The sequence below is a fragment of the Cynocephalus volans genome, chromosome 6 (assembly GCF_027409185.1).
Source record: "Cynocephalus volans isolate mCynVol1 chromosome 6, mCynVol1.pri, whole genome shotgun sequence".
Lineage (NCBI taxonomy): Eukaryota > Metazoa > Chordata > Mammalia > Dermoptera > Cynocephalidae > Cynocephalus > Cynocephalus volans.
The window spans coordinates 77,514,351-77,531,591 of record NC_084465.1 but is presented as its reverse complement, the minus strand read 5'-3'; the positions used below and the strand labels follow the sequence as shown (position 1 = coordinate 77,531,591).

General features: G+C 35.7%; 1 protein-coding gene across 8 annotated transcripts in view; it reads left to right on the top strand.

Moving 5' to 3' along the window:
* ETV1 (ETS variant transcription factor 1) overlaps window positions 1–17,241 on the top strand; it is a 93,128-nt gene that overhangs the window by 28,844 nt on the left and 47,043 nt on the right. The gene's annotated exons all lie outside the window — the stretch shown is intronic.

Sequence of the window (17,241 nt, the reverse complement as noted above, 5' to 3'; positions counted from 1 at the left end):
TCCCTGTTATTAATTTGTGATCTATAGCTGGCATTATAATATCTGTACATTCAAATGGGCATGGTACTAACATGTAAGAGTCTCAAAAGGTTACATTTAAATAAGTGTTTTAGTTTTTACAGTGTATAATTTTGACAGTTTAAAAGAAGGCAGTTAGACATTCGGATACTCGAGTGTATTTGGATATACTACCTCATTTATCAATAGAGATCCAGGGTTGGCCGATTAGTTCAGTTGGTTAGAGCACAGTGTTATAACACGAGGGTCAAGGGTTCTGATCCCTGTATAAGCCAGCTGCAAATAAAATAAAATAAAATAAAAAATAAGCAAACAGAATTTATATAGACCTTACTTAATAATCAATCATACTGGGCCAACCCGGTGGTGCACTCGGGAGGGTGGGGCACTGGGAGCGCAGCAGTGCTCCTGCCGCGGGTTCGGATCCTATATAAGGATGGCCGATGCGCTCACTGGCTGAGCGCGGTGCGGCCGGTCACAAAAATGACAAAATAATAATAATAATAATAAATCATATCTTAACTCTTTTTTTTTTTTTTTGTCTTTTTTCGTGACCGGCACTCAGCCAGTGAGTGCACCGGCCATTCCTATATAGGATCCGAACCCGCAGCGGGAGCGTCGCTGCGCTCCCAGTGCCGCACCCTCCCGAGTGCGCCACGGGCTCGGCCCCATATCTTAACTCTTAAAAGCCTACAGGATTAGTAACTGATATTTGTTTAAGTGAAATTTATGTGAAAATAAAATCAAATGCAGAACTTCTTTCACATTAGTTCATGTGTATATGATGAATAACGTAAAAACTTGCATTGTGCAAGGTTTAGTAGGATTTGATGTGTATTTTGATGTTACCACAAAATGCTCTGCCCAAGATAGAAGTAAAAAGATTTGTAATGTTCAAATATTATTGCCTTTGTGTTTCGATTTTCTATTTCCGATAACACCTGTACACCACTGCTATCTAGTTATGCCCTACATTTTATGTTTAATGTGGTAATCTAATTTCCCCTTATTTGCAGTTAGCAATTCAAAGTAAAAGATATACATTGGAAAGTTGCCATGACACTACTGCTATGGAGCCAAATTTAGTAACAGTTGAGATGTCTTGGATCCCATCAGACAGGGCTTGGTTCCTGGAGAATCAGAATGATTTTGTTATATAGAGTTTTTGCTTGAGGAGTAATGTAATAGGGAGACTCTAGAACTAATTTAAAAAACAATAGAAATCTTTTTAACTAGCAGCTGGGAAGTTATGTCTTCAGTTCTATAATATGTAATAAAAATTTAATTTTCTACACATTTAAAAAGCCCTTTTGGATGACTATAAATAGGGTGAAAATTAAGAATGTATCTTAGGTTTGTAATTAATGAATAGTTGAATAATACTTGATTTTATATATTGAGCTATTCTAACAATTTGTTACTAGATCATATCAACTAAGTTAAATATAATTGTAATTTTGTATACATATATCTTAGTATAAACTGGCTGCAGAGTACTGAAATCAGATGTAACAAGCTGTATATTCATGATTAAAGTACTTCTCAGTGACTGCTCATTGTAAAGACTGTGAAAGTAGACAAGAGTAATGTCCTAACCTCCTTATGAAATACTGTAATCTGACTTGGTTCATTTGTGATTCATAACTCCCAACTGAATTCCAACTCAAAATTAGAGATGTGTTCTTGAAGGAAAAAAAGTGTATGTTAAGAAATCACAAAAATTTCTTTAAAAATGTTAATATTATTCTAAAGTTCTTTATTCCAATAATAGTTTTCTTGGGATTATATCCTTTAGCCATGGAAATGTGATCTCTGTATTCACTGATCATTTACATTTGGTTTCTACAGTACTTGCAAAGTGAAATTAGTTCCTCATATAGGTATCTTACATGTTGTTTCTTGAGTGTTTATTTCATGGTCGTGCTTAAGTCTGCCCAGGGCTTTCTTGCTTGGTTTCCTTTATCAGCATTTAGCTTGTTTGCTTTTTGTCTTATTGGTGAAGGCTGGGCTTGTGTTGGTAGAGACACATAGTTCGTTGTTCTGATGTCACACTTGTGCTGTAGATGTTCTAAAGTTAATAATTATTGTTAAGAAATGACAAAAGGGCTTGAATGGCCACAAAATATGAGCCCCTCATTCACAGTTTTTACTTTTATATCTCCTACATCCTTCCTTTCCTTTTGAAGGATTCTTAATCTGATAGAGTTAAAGGAAAATTTTTGATTGGTGAAATACTTTGGGTAAAAATGTTTCTGTAAGAGTGGTGATTCCTCATGGAAACTGTTCTAATATACATTAAATATTACAAGGTTTTTTTTTTTTTTTTCTTTTTTAAATCTGGGAACCCTGAGTCCCCTAAGATGAACACCAGAATATCTAGGCCATTACAAGATATTTTTAAAGGATGTTTCCCAAATTTATTTTGGGGTAGAAATTATAAAAATTTTGTGCAAGATTAATAGTTAGTTTAAAGAAAATGTGCTTTCATGATTTACCCCAGCTAATATTAGCAGCTGTAACAATTGAGGCCAGGTGACAGATAATTTCTTTTTAAGAAGGTGTTTATTGTCAGGAAAATTGCAAAGTTTCCTTTGTAGTTACTCTATCTTTGTTATTTTGGCAGCCTGTAAAGTTTTATTGGCATTTGCTAAAAGGTACTTTTTTTGGCCCTGGCCAGCTGGCTTTCTTTTTTTGGACAAACTTTCCTAGCTCTGGTATTCAGAACATATTTTCAGCTTTGATTGTCTACTGATGGGGTCTTTTTGAACAAGGAGCCAAGTGACTAATAATGTCTGAATTGATCTCAGTCATGCCTTTGGTAGGGTGACATTGGAATGCTGCAGGTGTACTTCAACCATTTGAGGGTTGCTTCATACTTATCCAGCATTTTGTTTTGGTGCTAGAGTGGTCAGTTTAAGACCATGCAGATTACAATTATAGGCTGTTTTTCTGTACGGACTGGAGGAAAAGTATGTGAAGTTATGAATCAAAAGTGAAGATTTAATAACTTGAAAGAAAATAGAATTTTTCAATCAGTAAAGGGTCACTAAATTGAAATGGAAAGATTCTCTCCAGAGCATAAATATTAAAACAGGTAATGTACAAACATTTGAAGAAATGGAACAGTGATAGGATTTTGCTAGACTCGTGAATGCAGTTTGTAGATTTGGAGTTTCAGTTGTCTTTGCAAGGGTCTTCTCAGCTCTGTAAGCCTTGTACCATTTTTCTTACCTCTAGGTTCATTTGCAGACTTGCCTAGATCATGCTAATGCATGCGAGATGAATTCTAAATTTAGCATTGTACTGCTCTAGATCTGAAGACCATAGTAATAAATTTATTTAATCAAGTATTTGAATCACTAATTACTTATTTCAATGCTTTTAAAATACTGCTGGAGAAAATGGTTATATTTTATTTCATAAAAATGTATTTATTTGACTACTTGTTCTCAGTGAGTAAAACTTACAAATCTTAGAAACTGCTTTTTAGTGATTATTATACCAAAGTGATGAAAGGCTTATTAATATTTGGCAGTTGTCTGTGGCAATGCAGTATTATCTTAATTTTGTTTTGTATATTACTATGGCCCATAGTTAAAATAATTAATGTAAAATTTAGGTTGGAGGTTCTGTATTTGTGGTTTAATAAAAAAGGAAAATTAAAGATCACATTTATAGTTTATTACTTTTAAGAAAGATATCTTTAGATGCTACCATCTGCACCAACTGTTGCCTGTTGTTTATGATCTGCTTTCTTTTCTTGTAGCACTAAATTTCAAAGAATATTTTTACCACTTTTTTCTGCTTTTTTTGAACTGTTCATTGGAGATCTATTCAGATCATCCACAGAGGTTCATACTCAGGGATTCTTTCTGGAGTGCAGGAGGAGGCAGGGAGGCAGGAGGGAAAGAAGCCCACCTTGGACATGTTCTTCCTGTGGGAGGAACCTGTCTTTGTGGTCAATCAGTAGCCAGCAAAGAGGACTGTTGGTGTCTGGATATTCTGCAGGGCCCATCATTGTTGTAGCATTCCTCAGAACTTCTTCATGCAGGACCGAAAAACATCAGGAAGTGTTGGGATCTTTCAGTCCCTACTCAGCTAGGAATAATAACAGATACTGTCCCGTCTTTTCCAAATACGTGTTGTCCATTATTTGAAATAAATTACAGAATTACTAGGCAGAGAAATAATCTTTATTTGTGCAACTTTGCAGGGCTTAAAAAGTATCCATATTAAAGTAAAGTGAGACAATTCTATAGAAGAGATGTTTTCCATATTCATAAAGATCATAATTAGGTAATTTATTAAGTAGAGTCATTTTTGAGAGATGTGGATTTGGATGGGTATCTTGATTTAGGATCTTTATTTCAATTTATTAGATCTGTTTCTCGTATAGCTGCAGCTTGTTCAGGTTTTATTCCTGCCAGTTGGATATGAAGTACTGTATGTTTGGGCTCACTGTACAGAATTTGTTTCCAAAAAAATAGTGTCGTGCTGCTTTCCATCTACTGGACCAGTAGGGGTAGGAAGATCTGATCTGAAGCCAATGCAAAATGCAAAACTGATTAGATTTGGATTGTTCATACATTAGGCTTCCTTTCTCTGTTCTTACCCTTTTCCAGATGGAAGAACCACTTTCCTCCCAGGGCACTTTCTCCTGGCAATTAGACTGTGAAGATGAGGATCATTTAGTACCACTACTGCTGAAGGACTATTATATTAAGTTTAGGCTTTAAAATTTAGAGGAATGAATCAACACATTCTGTATTTTGTCTCTTTGTATTTCAATTAATGGTGCTTGTGATGCTTTTAAAATTTGTAATATAACTTTGCCTTTTCTGCTTTTTGTTTTATTGATATAATTGCATCTTACTTTACCATATCAACTAGAAAGTAGGTGGTCCATGTAATCAAATTTTAAAGCATCCAGTGTTTTAAAATGTTAAGCATATTTCATGTACCTCTTTCTAATGTGCATTATGTACCCTCCTTTTTTAAATATAGCATTTACAACAGATTTTGCTTTTTCATGATGATTAAGGGTCATTATTATGAATGTCAGTTACCACTCTTTGCTGAAATGCAGTAGCAATGGCATCAGTTATTACTGAGTTGTATAAAGCTGTGTGCCCTTATTACTAAATGGTCTCACAATGTTATGCCCTTGGCATTCTTAGAACTTTACCATTTTTCTCTTCTCTTTTACATCAGTAAGCAGGTACTTATACCCAGGCATTGCATTTTAGAGCTATCAGGAAAGATTACTTAGTTTAATATATACATTTTCTAGATTAGGAACAAAAGCTCAGAGAGGTTGTATAGTTGGCCCGTGGTCACACAGCTATTGGGGTGCAGGGTAGGAACTAGGTAGAGATTCCTCGTCTCCTAATGTGGTGCTCATTCTCATTCTACCAGGTGGTGCTGTTTGCTTTTTGCTTCTGCCAGGATACCTTTCCCTAACAGATTCTTCTTTATGTTTAATTTTTTTACTCTTAATGTGCAGTTGATTAACATGAGACATTGAGAACAAGATGAAATAGGAAAAAGAATTGAAGTAGCAGTCCGATAGCCAGAAGCCCTGTTTTTAACCACAAGTCACTATACTTCTTTGAGTCTCCATTTAATTTCTGTATAAGGAAGTGGTTGGACTAATAATAGTAATAATAAATATTTACTGAGTACTTATCACATGCCAGGTACTGTTCTAAGTTCTCATGTGCATTACCTTGTTAAATTGTCATACAAACCCTGTGAGGATGGTCTGTGATAATCCCTATATAACACAGGTAGAAACTGAGTAACATCAAGGTCACCTAGCTTACGAGAGGTCCGTTGGCCAGTAAGTGGCAAAGCCAAGACTCAGAATCCATGTTCTTAATCACTGCTTTTGTGTTTCTGGGTGATCTATGTGTTCTTTTCTAGCTTTAATGCCCAATGTTTCTGGGTTTGAATAACAACACCACCAACAGCTAATATTATTGAGGATTCACTATACACTTTGCACATAGTATCTCATTTAATCCTGTCAGCAACTTCATGAAGTAGGTGCTATAATCATCCCATTTTATAGACGAGGAAACTGAAGCACAGAAGAGATAAGTGGCTTGCCTAATCTTCCAGCTAGTAAGTGGCAGTGGCAAGGTTGAAAACAGGCAGATTGAAGTGCCTGCCAGCTTTGCCACTGTGCCTTATTGCCTGAGGATGAGTAATTTAGTGTCTAAGCCATAAGTGTAATGTGAGTTTTATGGTATTTATTTTTGCCAGTCAGAGGTGGTGTGTGTATGTGTGTGTGTGTTGGGGGGGGGATACATACACATGCACGTCCACATGTGAACACATATTTACTGTTAATTCCCTAGTTCTGTGTTAGATAAGGAATAGGATACCCATATGCCAAGCAGATAAGTGAATGAAGTGAATTTAGAGGAAATGACAACAGGGAGTGGGGTGGTAGGGACAGTGAGGACTGTGGCAAATAGGAAAACACAGGTTGTGGCCAAAGGGGCAGCTGATAATGGGCTCAGCCAACTGCTGACCTATTTTTCAAGCTGGAAAGTGGACCCAGTGTCTCTGTTTATTGTGTCTTTTTTAGAGAAGCAAGAAGTTTGGATTTGTATTTTTAAACTAGAAAAATGTTTTGAAGCTAATTTTTAAATGATTGTAACTAACTGAAATCATTTGAAAACACTCTGTGAACCAAACAGAAAAGTTGGCAACCTCTGATGTAGATCATCAGGGCTGGTGGAAAAGTGACCTTTGAAGAGACAAAAGACAGATACAAACCCAGAATACTTATTCAGTCTGTTCTTTTAAGATGTTATAATTGTCTTCTGCAGAATAGAGAAGGTTGAATTTTTAGGTCTCCTTTTGAGAAATATCTGTCTCAGGAGGCTATGGCATCATCAGAAAGCTCCACACTGCAGACTGGGATCCTGGCTTCTGATTTCAGATCTATCCTTAGCACTAGTTTCCAAGTCTGTAGACACCTGATACTAGATGGGGGTGAGTCCAGGGTCACCTCCAGGACTTTTTCAAGCTTTATCCCGTCCTTTATTCAGGTATCTCCCTGGCAAGATCATTTAGGAATCCCTGTAGCAGTGTGCAGTGACTGTTACTGCAAGGAGTTTGGTAACACACACACACACACACACACACACACAGTTTGACACTCTCTTCCAAGAAATGGGTGTGCAAGGAGTTTGGTAACACACACACACACACACACACACACACACACACACACAGTTTGACACTCTCTTCCAAGAAATGGGTGTGCTCACTAAGACTCAGTACTGGTTTTTAAACTGCACAGGAAGCTCCTTGCAGATGCTAAGGATTTACTTCAGGGAGCAAGGTAGGGGCATATTAACCACCATTTAAAAATATAAAAACAGCTCCACTTTCATCTGTTTTACAGACTGAGCTTCCACTTTTGATTCCTTTAGTACAAAGATTCCTGAAGCTAAAGTAAACACTGGCTCAATCCCTAAAGCTTGATCATATCTAGCGTCCGCTTCAATTCAAAAATTCTGAGATTTATAACAAGGGAGGGATCTCCCTTACTTTGCCCCTGTCCTTACTGCTAAGCAATATCTTTTGTGTGGCTAAAATAACATCAAGGGGTAACTAGATATGGGATCTCCACAGAATGATAATATTTCTTTAAAATCTTTGTGTCATCTTTTTTTATAGCTGCTCAACTTAAAGAATATTATTTAAGAAAAAATAAATATCACCTTGCTGTGCCGTGGTCTAAATTCCTGTCTCGGAAATATTATAGGTGAATGTATTTCCAGATGCTGCAAATTATGGAAAATCCTGAAAACTCGAATCAGGGTCTCTGTTTTTAAATGTGTTTCAGTTTGCATTTTGATAGCAGTTTAGAAATGTTATCGCTTGTTTTGTCACAGACATAATTCACATCTTTCTTCAGGCACTGTAAACAAGAGAAATGGTTTAATGGCCCCATAAAGGCTCTCTGCTGATAGCTGAGATTAGGCCCTTTAGTAATGGATGTTGGTGTGTATGTGAGTGGTGTGTGTACCCAGTGGGGGTGGGGAGGACTTGAAGAGGGAAATGTACTGGAAAAGAACCTTCAAGAGGCTCAGATGCAGCTGAAGTGCTCTCTGCTTTTCTGTGTGTCTTGGAAGATGGATTTACAAAGCGTGTGACACTATTGTCTTTATTTGTACATGAGCCTTCCCCTTTGCTTCTGGAATTTAACTGAGCACTAATTGAGGTCATTGCCATCCATTTATCACCTGAAATTGAAGTGATAGTAACTTAAAGTGAATGCTTTTCATCTACTGAGTGTATTTCTAACTACATATACTTGTATAAAAGGCTGCATGCATTTTTCATGCCATGCTTGTATCTGGTATTAAGTAATCTAATTTATGTACACCATTTATTTTTTCTCCCCTTTTACAGAGATTTTTTTTTTTTTTTTTTTTTAACAAGCTCTTTGGTGTCCATAGCATGATTTGTTTTGACTTTCTCAGTTATATCTTTTAGACAGGTGTAAGAAATTCTCCATGTTATACATCACCCTGGTCTAAGTAAATGCCTTGAAATTTCTCAAAGCACAAAACCTTGTAGTGTTTTAGAGTCTCAATTTTGTGTCATTTTTCATCAGCTAGTTTGTGTATATCCCTGTAAATTGGCTACACAAACCTGCACTCTTTTGGTTTTGAGAATCACAGTAAATGAAGAGTTAATAAATTAAAATTATGTACTTTGTTGACTAGTTTAGCTGTACCCTATCACTAGCAGGTGTCATTGTTCCATCAGCCACTTTCATATATTTTTTTTTTCTTCCTCCTCTTTCATTGTAGACAATATTCTGGAATAGGGATCAGCAAACTTTTCTTTGCAAAAGGTCAGATGGTAACTGTTTTCGGCTTTGCAGGTCATATGATCTTTGTCACCATGGCTCAGTTTGATTGGTGTAGCTCAGTGTAGCCTAGACTATGTCTAAATGAATGGGTGGGATAGTGTTCTACTAAAACTTCATTTACAAAATCAGGTGGGAGGCTGGATTTGGCCCATGGGCTGTAATCTGCCAACACGTGTTCTAGAACGGCATACAGTAAACTAACCTAAAACAGAATTTTTGAGCAGACCAGAAATCTTATCATCAAAGTAAGGAGACACTCATCAAGGCTCTTCATTCCTTGCTAGGATTCCTCCAAAAGCTGCAGATTTGATTCAAAGACCTGTTTCTTCTCAGAAAAGAATTAAAAATGTGAAGTGTTTCTCTTCCCGGGGTAATTGTTTTATACTCACAGAAATTGCTACTCTATTTCACTCTTATGGTGAGAGTTGGGAGGAAAACAGAGTGAAAGTTCAGAGCCAAGACAACTTAGCACTGTTTACATTCACTGTCCACATATAGGAGACCCCCCCACCATCACTTGAGACGTTTTAGTTATCAGGGTCTAGGAGAAGCTTTAGAGGGTGGATAGCAACATTTTTTCTTCAGTGGAATATGAGTGGGGTGAATTTTTAAATGTGTTTGGTCACGGTAATAAATTGAAAGAAGGCAAAATGCTTAAAAGCAAGCATGAATGCTCTGAGAAGTGTTTTCATTTAGATACACGTGCCAAGAATATATTACCAAAGTCATGTATGCAGATACATGTATTGCACACACATGAATTAATCCAACTTAAAGAGTACTAATATCTTTATTAGGGAAAATATATATTTTTAAATTCTAAATAAAGCTCTAATTAAAATTCTGTGAGCTCTTGATGGTAAAGACTATGTCTCACTGTTCATCATCCTCATTCCATAATTCCATATTTCCTCTCCTTCTCAGTACCTACCATAGTATCTGGAGCATAATAGAAGAATTAATTAATGAATTAATTAGTGAAGGAATGAATGGATAAAGAAACATCTGATATAATGTTATAGTGGTGCCCGTGCATGAAGGAAACTGTGTGTGTGTACATAAATTTGAATTATATGTTCAAGGATTCAAGAATTGCAGTCAAAGGCTCAGGGCTTTAATTTAGTCTTAAGTCTTTAGTTAAACATAGTGCTTCTTTATGCCTTTTTACAAAATCTGCAAAATAAGAATGATAATGAATGTCCCTATCTTGAATGATGAGAATCAAATAGAGTATGCGATGACTTTTTTGTAAACTGTAAAATATTATGTAAATTTGATTTTTTAAAAAGCCTTATAGCTAATGTTTTCTATTAGGATTCCAAACTCAACCACAGTTCTTTAAGTCAACACCTAAAGTCAAACATGTTATCTTTCTTAAATTTATAAGACATCATCATCTTCACTATAGAAATATAGACAGAAACTTGATTCATAGATGTCATTGTTCATTCTTTGCACTAACATTAACTAGTCAGTTATAACAAATATGGTCTGTTTTCAATTTAATGATACAAACAATGCTCCAGTGTCATGATTGGTTAGGTAAGTATTCTCCTTTGAGCAAATTTTAAATTCATTATGTCCATCTAGATTTCAGGTGTTCAAATATGATTTTATATTATGTGTCTCCCCTCAGCTAAAGACGTGGTTGTGTACCAGTACTGTTGCTCTTGAAAAGCTGAGGGCATTTCCGTGCTCCAGTAGAAAGATGACAAGATTCTGCCCCCTTTCTAAAATGTAGGTGGAAAAAGTGGAAGCAAAATGATGTCTCATAGCTCATAATTCTAAAATGAAAGCAATTACTAATTTAACAAACACTTAATGATGAATACTATAACCCCAAGTAAACTTTTGAATTAAGAAGTGGTTAAGTTTATTTTGAAAGTGCATTTTTTAAAATCCTGGTATTTTGTAACTCTTACATTTAACCATTAGAAGAACTCAGTCATTATTAGTCAGCCTCAAGATGTGGTTTTAAAGGTCAAGCTTCCATCAAAGAAATAAATGCAAGACACATCTCTTGAGTGTTCTTTCTCCTTCTCTTCTCAAAGATCTGATTGTTGTGGATCACAAAAGTTTGCATGGAAAATGTGTTTGAGAAATGCCTAAGAAAGCCTGTGGATTTCATAGATAAATTATCTGAATTGTCTGAAGTCAGGGATAAAGATATAATATCATTTTGAACCATCACTTGTTTGTAAATGAAATGAAGGAGTTAACTCACTTGATTTGATACACTTGACGAAAGAAAGATTCACTTTAATTAAAACTACAAACAATGCAGATTCCTGTAGCTCTCTGTTCCAGACCCCGCATGGACGGTACTGTAAGTGAAATGAAATGTACCTAGCAGCCTCGGCAGCAGGCTGGAGCCGTGTTCAGCGAAAGTAATTTAATTAGTGTTGATCATGACTCCAGATGATGGTGATTTGATAAGGAATAATTTAGTACTTAACAGCCTTTTACATGCACCAACTCCATGTGGGAAGGTAAAGCAAATTGCACAAAATGAATGTGCTGCTTTCACTCGTGCCTGTGCCAATGAGCTGGAAAGCCGCCTGTTAGCAGTCTCAGACTCAGCCCTGTGATGAAATACCCAACACGTTTTCGACTCAGTCCCCGCTGGTGGGACTGTTTATCCCACTCTTACTTAAGAATGAATAAGAGAAGTCATTTTTGTGACTTATAATCTCCAAGAAGCATGAAAGTTATGAGGGAAATAAAGAAGCACGTAGTTCTTGTACGTAAAGTTGAAGATCTTCAGGTTGGCATTCTCTTTTTTTCCTCACACGCAGCAACTAAATAATAATAATAATAATAATAATAATAATAATAGTCCTTGCCAACTCAGATTCATTGAATTACTTATTTGGCTTATGTTTAGAACAACAACAACAAAAAAAGTCAGTTCCAAAGGCCCATAATGATTAAGAGGCACATCGAATATGTTACGGAGAGAGAGCTTTAAACCACTAGAGTTCAAGAACCTCGGAGAATCCTTGATTGTTGTCATCTAAGGAAAAGGAAGAAGACATTGTTAGATTTTTTAAAAAAGTCTTTTCAAGTACTGGATCTATTTGAATGCAGTACACACTAGACCCAGGTGTTGCCAAGCATCACAGTGAATTCAGCATTTGCCAAATTATGAGAATCTCCTAGAAATGTATATAAGACATAGAATCCTGATACAAAACTGGGTGGGTCAAAATCAGAACTTTATTGTCTCACAGTTCTGGAGGCCGGAAGTCCCAGATGAAGGTGTCAGTAGAGCTCTGGAACTATGAGAGCAAATTTGTTCCATAGCTCTCCTCTGGCTTCTGATGATTTGCTGGCAATCTTTGGCTTTCCTTGGCTTGTAGAAGCCTCGCTCTGATCTCTGCCTTTGTCTTCCCATGGCGTTCTCCCTGAGTGTGTGTCTCTGTATCCTAATTTCCCCTTTTTATAAGGAGGCCAGTCATATTGAATTAAAGCCTGACTTAATGACCTCATATTAATTTAACTAATCTTCCAAATAAGGTCACATACTGAGGTACGGGTGTTAGAACTTAAACTTACAAATTTTGAGGGAATTCAAGTCAACTTATAAAACATAGGGTCTGGGAATCGTGTTTTTTCAAATCTCCTTGAGTAATTTGATGATTGGCCAGGTTTGGGGGTCCTGTTTTCAGGGATCAACTTGCCTCTGATAGCACTTTGGGAATTCTTATGCCATCAATAAACTGCTTGTTTGTGCTCTCCCCTGCCCTCCCACCCAAATTCAGATGTTGAGATTTAATACCCACTATGATGGTATTTGGAGGTGTGGCCTTTGGGACATGATTAAGTCTTGAAGGTGGAGCCCTCATGAATGGGATTAGTGCCCTTATTAAACAGACTCTAGACGGCTTGCTTGCTCCTTCTTCCATGTGATGTGTTAGCAAGACGATGGCCATCTATGAACCAGGAAGAGGACCCTCACCAGACGCCAGATCTGTTGATGCCTTGATGTTAGATTTCCCAGCCTCCAGGACCATGAATTGTAAATGTCTGTTGTTTATAAGCCACCATTCTATGGTATTTTTGTTGTAGCCACCTGAACGGACTTTTCTTCTAAGGTTCTTTCAGGAAGCTCACTGGGCCAGTCTGAAAGCAGTAGATCTCCAAATAGCAAATCCACTAGGACGGATCATGCCTTTTGCTTATAGGTCAACCACAGTGGACATTTTGATAGGAGGCTACTCTTATGCTAGCACCCATTCCTGATGTGCCCCAGAGTTGCCATTCCTCTCCCATCTCTGACCTCAACCCATTTGGAATAATTTCTCCCATTAAGTTGAAGCACTTTCTCAGATGTCTCTGATGGACTAGGAAGCCAGACATGTTGAAATATCTTAATGGCTTTGATTGATGCAAATCAGATTTTTTAAAACCCTTTTATTGAGATATACATTTATTATAATGCAAGAATCTTAAGTATACAACTTGATGAGTTTTACATCTGAGGGTTGTATTAGTCTATCTCTGTTGCTTATAACAAAATACACAGAACTCGGTATTATATAAAGAAAATGAAATTTACTGCTTACAGTTTCTGAGGCTGGGAAATCCAAAGTCCATCTGGTAGTGGCAGCAGTGACCTGGTAGTTTCACATTGCCAGATGGTGGAAGCAGAGAGCAGAGAGTCTTCGTGCTCCCCTTTTAAAGCCTTCCAAACCACACACATCACCACCATCTTTAATCCGTTCACTATGGTGTGCTCCTGCAATCTAATCATCTCTTCAAGGCCCCACCTTTCAATTACTGTAACAGGGTTTCCCACCCTCAATAGTTACAATGGGGCCTAAATTTCTAATACATAAAATTTGGGGGACACAATTCAAGCTTCAGTGAGTTTTGAGGGGACATAGTTCAATCCACTACAAGAGTACTTCAAAAAGATTGTGGAAAATGGAATTAAGAGCTAATACAAAACATTCCATTAAATTTTTGAAGACCACTCAATGTATATATTTGTATAACAACCACACAGAGTAAGATATAAAATACTTCCAGCACTGTAGAAGGTTACTAGTGCCCTTTCCCAGTCCATAATACTCTCATCCACTAATACAAGAGGATTCTTTCACTCTCAGTGAAATTAGTTTTATTTGTTTTTGAAATTCATATACTACATACTCTTTTTTATTTTATTTTATTTTATTGGTTATGCATATTCATGGGTACAAAGCTTGACTGTCACTACTTGTGCCCAAGATGTGATGGCCAGACAAATACTGTCAACATGCCCACTACCACAAATTGCAATTATTCCCATGACCCCCATCCAATTAATCTCTCACCTCCCTCCACTTCCTCTTTCCCCCACCCCACCCTGCAACCCTAGGTATGCTCTTTCTCTCTGCAACTCCAACACACCACTGTGGTCTTTCTTTCCTTCTTTCTCTCTTAGCTTCCACTTATGAGCAAGGACAACTACATACTCTTTTGCTTTTGTCTTCTTTCACTCAAGTTCACACCTGTGCGACCATCTATGTTTTTGCATGTGTCAGTAGGTAATTTGTCTCGTTACTTCTGCATAGTATTCATTCCATTATATGAGTATGCCATGATTTATTTATTGATTCTCCTGCTGATGAATATTTCAGTTTTTCCAGTTTTTGCTATCATGATTAAAGCTTTTCCAGACATTCTTACACATGTCTTTTGGTGAACGTATGTGCCCCTTTCTCTTGGATATATACCTGAAGGTGTAATTACTAGATCATAGGGTAGATTTATGTGGACCCTTAGTAGATACTGCCAATAAGTTTACAAAGTGATTATACTAATTCATACTCTTAGCAGCATATATAAAATTTTCCATTGCTTTATGTCTTCACCAAAACTTGATAATGTCAGTCTTTTGCAGCTTAGCCATTCTAGGGGTATATAGTGATAATCTCATGGTTTTACTTGCAATTTCCTAATGAGTAAAGGGTTTGAATAACTTTGCATATATTTTTGTTATTGTTGTCCATTTGTTTGTTTTGCCATTTGGATATCCTTAAACAACTGCCCGCTCAACTCTTTTGCCCTTTAAAGTGAGTCATCTGTCTTGTCTTATTAAATTCCCATTATATGAAGAATGAGTTCTTTGTCGGATCTTTCTATTGCAAACATCTACTTATGGCTTACTTTGCACTCTTTTAATGATGTCTTTTGATAGAGAAAAGTTCTTAATTTCAATAGAGCCTAATTTGTCAATTTTTTTTTCATTTACGGTTAGTCCATTTTATATCCTGTCTACTAATCTTTTCCTACCCATCATCCCCAAGACTTAAAATATGGTAATATTAAACATGATAGTCTCCGATATGCCTCATATTTTGATAAATATAATAAGCTTTGCCTCATACTGCATATTTATTAACTACAAAGGTCTTAATCAATTTTTATTCATATAAATTAGATCTGATCTCAGGTATAATATGAGTTGTTACTTCTGTGAATAAAAAATTAAATTCCTTATGTGTTGCGACTACTTTTTCTTAGGAAAATGTAAAACTCAATACTTAATCCAAAGCGCTAAAACCTGGGTATAAACATTTTGCATTTTGCTCTCTATACTCCCAAAAGTAATAGATAGTTGAAAACTATTTGTTTAAGGAAATAAAAAACAACATTTAATATCTGTCTTTAATATTTGTTATTCTAAGCATAATACACGTACAAACACACACACACACACCACAAACACATATACACAGGTAGACAATTTTCTTTTAGAATACTACTTAAAATCCCCCCCCACACACACACAATTTGAAAACTTTATCTTGGAAATTTAGGACATAGATAAATATAACGAGAATAATGTAATGGATCTCCATCTGCCCATCAATCAGCTTGTAACATTCATCAATATTTTTTTGTAATTTGATTCATCCCTTCCCCCATACGTAATTTTTTCTAGATTATTTTGAAGAACATTCCAGACATATTATTTTATATGTAAATACTGTGTGAATCTCTAAATCTTTTTTTTTTTTTTTTTTGTATAACTACTTTGTCATTATCACATCTGATAAAATTAAAAATAATTTCTTAGGTTATCTAATACTTTGTCTATATGCAAATATATTATTTATTGCAAAATTGTCTTTTTATAGTTGGTTTATTCAAGTCAGTGTCCAAACAAGTTCTTGTATTATAATTGATTCTTGAGGTTTTTAAGCCTCTTCTACCTGAAGAGATAATTAATTATAACTTTCTGGCATGGTACAGTTAATGCACATAAGCATCCCTGACACCTGGAGATACATATGTTTTCTTTTTTGTTTCTATTTCTTTTCTCTCTACTTTGAATATGCATATTAAATGTGTGTGCGTGCACACACAAACACACACTTTACATTAAGAATATACTTTAAAATAAAACACCCTGTATGATTATTTTACTATTATTTGTGTTTTCCTTAGACAACTTCTTTAAGTAAAATTTGCTTATTTAGCAAATTTATTTTTGAGGATGTCTCAGATGGCTCTTGAGTGCCATTGAACACTTCTATCAAAATAGTGTGTGTATTTAAAGAACTAGTATTTATTTTCCTGAAGTTCAGTAGTTTGTGCTATCAAGTTCTTATATTAAAAATTATATATGACATTACAGCTAATACAAGTTTATGATGCTGTAATGGCATAATCAAGATCGAATGGCATAAATCACAATGTTTCTCTTGTTATATCTTCCTCTGTAGAATTCAGACTTATCATATTGTCTTTTAATTCCAGTTTTTCTACGAGTTAGAATAAATCTTCTGAACATGTGTCCTTTCTGTGTTTATCCTTTCGTTAATCATACTTGTGGATAATGTACATAAAAATAAAATCCATTCTTATGTCTATTTTACCTTTTTTTTTTTTAACCAATTCCCCATTTATACTGGCACTTCAGTTATTCTTATAGGGTCTTAATATTTATCTATTTCAGTCATATATAGAAAGATGAAATATATATATTTTGTGTTATTTATTTATTGGTTTTAAAGCTGTCGTCCTCCCATATATATATTTCTTCCAGTATTCTTATTTTATGATATAACCTTTGTATTACATTAAGCATAAATGAATATAATCATAACCATGCATTAAGTCATAGGAAAAGGGAGAAAACATCCTTTGATATAGAATTTTTTTTTTTATGGTGAGTTACATGTGACAAACAACTTTAGCATATTTCTCACATGTCATCTTCACAATTCTGGTAGGTAGGTAGGCAGGTACTTTTCTCTATTTTGTAAATGAGCATTGGCCTCAAAGATGCTTTTTGCCCAAAGTGTCATCAGATAACCCTGGATCTGCACCTGGAT